Genomic DNA, 3,869 nt, shown 5'->3' on the forward strand with positions numbered 1-3,869 from the left:
TGCTATCAGTGGAAATAACCATGTGTTGATAAATAAAAGGAGACCGGGCAGGGATTGTGATAGAGATGCAACAAGGCATGGAGGTCTTGGTGCCTATTTATTCCCAGTCTGTGTCGGTTAAGGACTGATTCGCTGTATGTCCTCATGTCAGGTTGAACGAATGCCTAGCACTTAGTTGGCCAGATAAGTCATTTCGACCAGTGAAGCCGAGTAGCTCAACTCAAGGATGGGACCCGGTAAGTGAAAGTGCGCACACTAGAGGAAGTAATGATGTGTAGGGAGCCAGTGGCATGAGTCCAAGGGTAGGTTGGGCCTAAACTTCCTGGTAGACTAGTAGTATCCCTGAGGGTGTGGCACTGCTTGGACCCATGATTGTACCTGAGTTGTACCAAAGGTGACCTAAGACTACCTTGGCATAGGTATGTCTGGGTTTGTGTTAGGAATAACTCCCCAACTAGTTGGAATCGATTCGAGTCGCCATCTCTCCCGGACTAGTGAAGACTTGACTAAGCAGCGGTAACATAGCATTAATTGATGGAATTAGATGGTTATGATGAATATGGAAATGTTACACTAGCTATGGTTACTATTGCATGTTACTAAATGATATTCCACATGTTCGGCACAGGTTAGTTGCTAATCTAGAGATGAATAGCTATAATTAACTTGGTTACCAAATTATAAAATGTATAGCTCAACTAGTGGCTTTTATGCAAATTTTTGTCAAGCTAGCTCCACCTATAAAGCCTTGCATACTACTTGGTGTCACTTTATTTCTAGTTTATGATAGGTAAGTCTAGCTGAGTACATTCGAGTACTCAGGGTTTATCCCACCATGTTGCAGGTGAAGTTCTCGGCCTACTGAAGATGGTGGCTAACTGTCGGTGGGCTCGGTGACTCTATATTTATTTCTCATCTATATGCTTTTATCAGAGGATGTCATTTATGCTAGCAATGTATTTGGAACTTTTATTAATGTAATCATTTGAAGTTTTGAATTAATATTTTCAATCATTTTATCATTATACATTAACTTTTAATAAGATTTTTGTTTATTTTAGCTTGGCCTAGGATCAAGTCTTTCAAGGAAGGTTGATTTGAATTGTAATTTGAGTTGAAGTTCGAATTACCTGCTTGCGGGTGGGATTGATTATTCCACCCATTATTGTTACCTTGTTGGAACCCATTGCTGATGTATCGTCTTCATGGGTCTTAGGGTAGTTGTTCCCTGAATGTCCTGACTTCACCATAGACTTCTCAAGTCATTTGCGAGTCCGTGGCCTGAATGGTGGCTTTCATTGCTTCCTTTTTGTGGGCCCTCTCATTTAGTCTTGAATAGTAACAAATCTATTTTTGTAGCAACCATATCTGCCTCCTTCATGGTATACATGCCTTTTTGTTGTTTGTGTTCCTCTCCCCAGCTTTGGTTTGCCACCATATTCTCGATGAGTGATGTGGCATTGTTGATGGTGAGGGAGAGAAATGCTCCTCCAGCAGCGGCATCTATGTGCCCCTTTGACACGGGCATGAGCCCTTCATAGAAATTCTAGAGCATGAGCCAATTTCCATTCCATGGTGCAGGCAGGCCTGGATGTAATCCTAAAGCCTCTCCCATGCCTCAGGGATGGATTCTAGTGAAGTCTGCTTGAAGTTTGAAATTTCCCCCTCAGGGCATTGGTTTTGCCCATGGGGGAAAACTTCACGAGGAACACCACAGGAACATTTGTCCCATGTGTTGATGGCTTCCTTTTCTTTATAGAACCATTGTTTCGCCTTGCCCGCGAGGGAGAAGGGAAACAGACAGAGCCTGATGCTAGCTGGTGCGATGTCTTTGATGACGATAGGTGTCGCACAGCTCTAGGAAGTGTTGTAGGTGCGCGTTTGTGTCCTCACTAGGCACACCATAGAATTGGTTCGCCTGCACCATCATGATCAGGCCAGTACGTAGCTCAAAGTTTCTAGCTCCCGTGTTGATAGCGGGCCCAATGGGCATGTTGGCAACGATAGGGGTGGAGTAGTTGCGGAGTGACTAGGCCATATCGATAGTAGTGGATGGTGCAGGAGTGATTGGTTCAACTGCTAGCAGAGTAACAGAAGAAAAAGCGGCACGAGACTAACTCTTCCTTAGGAGTGCCTCTAGATTATCAGTGTAGTTGTTTGGCAGAACAAAACCACTTATACACTGTCCTATTTTCATTTCACAATAGGAAGAAAATAAGCAGAATTAGCCTGCATAAACTATGGCTACCATTACATGCATGTGCTTATGATCATGTCCTACTAGATTCTTTAACCTATGCCCTCCTTGGCAACGGTGCCAGAAATGCTTGTTGGCATTTCTTAGCGTAATCACCAAGTGTGGAGGTTTTAAGTCCATCCCTGGTAATGGCACCAGAAATGCCTACTCTAAACTTTGAAACTCAGTGAGTAGCATATGCTTGATCTAAGTCTAGGTAATTAATGAATATGATATGAGAAGGTCTGAGCTGCTATTTATCTTATTCCAAGTGAGACTAAAGTTCTAGAGATTTATCTTTTGAAAAAATATGAAAATCCTACATGATGAGCTCCTGTATGACAAAGCTTGAATTCTAACCAGAGCTATATATTATGTTTAGATTAGGAAAACTTCCACTCATATATGCTACTTGCATTACATTGAGTTTAGTCAAGCTTTGTTGACCCTTATGAGAAGTTTGTCATGCTCTTAAAATGAAGATCACGTGCACACCACCCAAATATGCACTACTCCAACACTAGGGGTAGGCGCAACAACATGCCATTCCATCTAGATCCACCCAAAAATGTTTTATTCCTACACTGGGAGTAAACACCAAAAATATTCTTGATAGGAATTTCCACCAAATAAATGCTCCACATTCTTGTTGTTATGTCTCAAAAATTCTGTTGTGGAAAAGAGGCATGGGGCTATGCAAAAGTTATTCATAAAGAAAAAAGAGAGATGAAAAAATGGACAAGTGTTTGAGATATTTAAAACAATGGGTACTTAGATGCCCGCCTGAAAAAAGATGAATAAGATAGCCTATGTTTTCTTGCAAAGTTGTTTCCAAGTTTTAAAAGAGATATGTTTTCAAGGAGCATAGTAGAATTAGGTTAGCCACCATATATCCACACACATGCACATTTTGATTTGATTGTATGACTCAACTCTCTTTGGATCTGAGGTTTGACTTTACAATATATGTATTGCAAGTATGTTCTTTTATGCTTTTTCCACTCCTATAAGCTCCACATAAGCCTTAGTTGTAGGAAGAGGAAGGTAAAACACACTATTGCCTTGGTGAGGATCCACAAATACCACATATATTGAGAGACTTGAGAGTGTCATACGATGGAAGCTCTGAGATTTATTTTGAAAACCTATAAAAACTCTAGAATAATGGTTGAGCAAAGAACTTGAGACATAGTGCTTGACTTGATCGTTCTGTCTTTCAATTACTCAAGATCCAAGGGAAGGCTGAGAAGCCCTATGGTTGAATGGTAATATGGGTAAGTTTGAAGTCAGATTAGTTTATTCTAATCCAGAGGAGAATTCTTGTTTGAACGCATGTGTACTTTTGAGGAGTTGCTACGATGTTTTCAAAAATCTCAAAAACTCCTGATCCATTTGCTAAGTTTATCTTTGCTAAGGGACTAGCAAAGGTTAAGCTTGGAGGAATTTGTTGATGGTAGTTAACAACCATTATAAACCAGCAATATAACATGCATAAGGGCATAAATATAATCACCAACAAAGGTTTAGGGGTTTAAAGAAACAAATTCCACAACTTTTCATGAATCTGTATTTTCTATAGGGTTTATCCAGAAAACCGTCAAGGTGGACCTACATGTCAGATTTAATTGCGCTT

The 3,869-nt window shown here is 40.5% G+C and overlaps 1 non-coding gene across 1 annotated transcript; it reads left to right on the forward strand.

Annotated features, from left to right (window-relative positions):
- Nucleotides 1-1,567: 1,567 nt before the first annotated feature.
- On the forward strand, nucleotides 1,568-1,673 carry LOC136530068 (small nucleolar RNA R71). The gene has a single exon (XR_010777575.1). It is a non-coding gene; the product is annotated as a small nucleolar RNA R71 (small nucleolar RNA).
- Nucleotides 1,674-3,869: the final 2,196 nt, after the last annotated feature.

This window comes from Miscanthus floridulus, chromosome 19 (assembly GCF_019320115.1).
Source record: "Miscanthus floridulus cultivar M001 chromosome 19, ASM1932011v1, whole genome shotgun sequence".
Lineage (NCBI taxonomy): Eukaryota > Viridiplantae > Streptophyta > Magnoliopsida > Poales > Poaceae > Miscanthus > Miscanthus floridulus.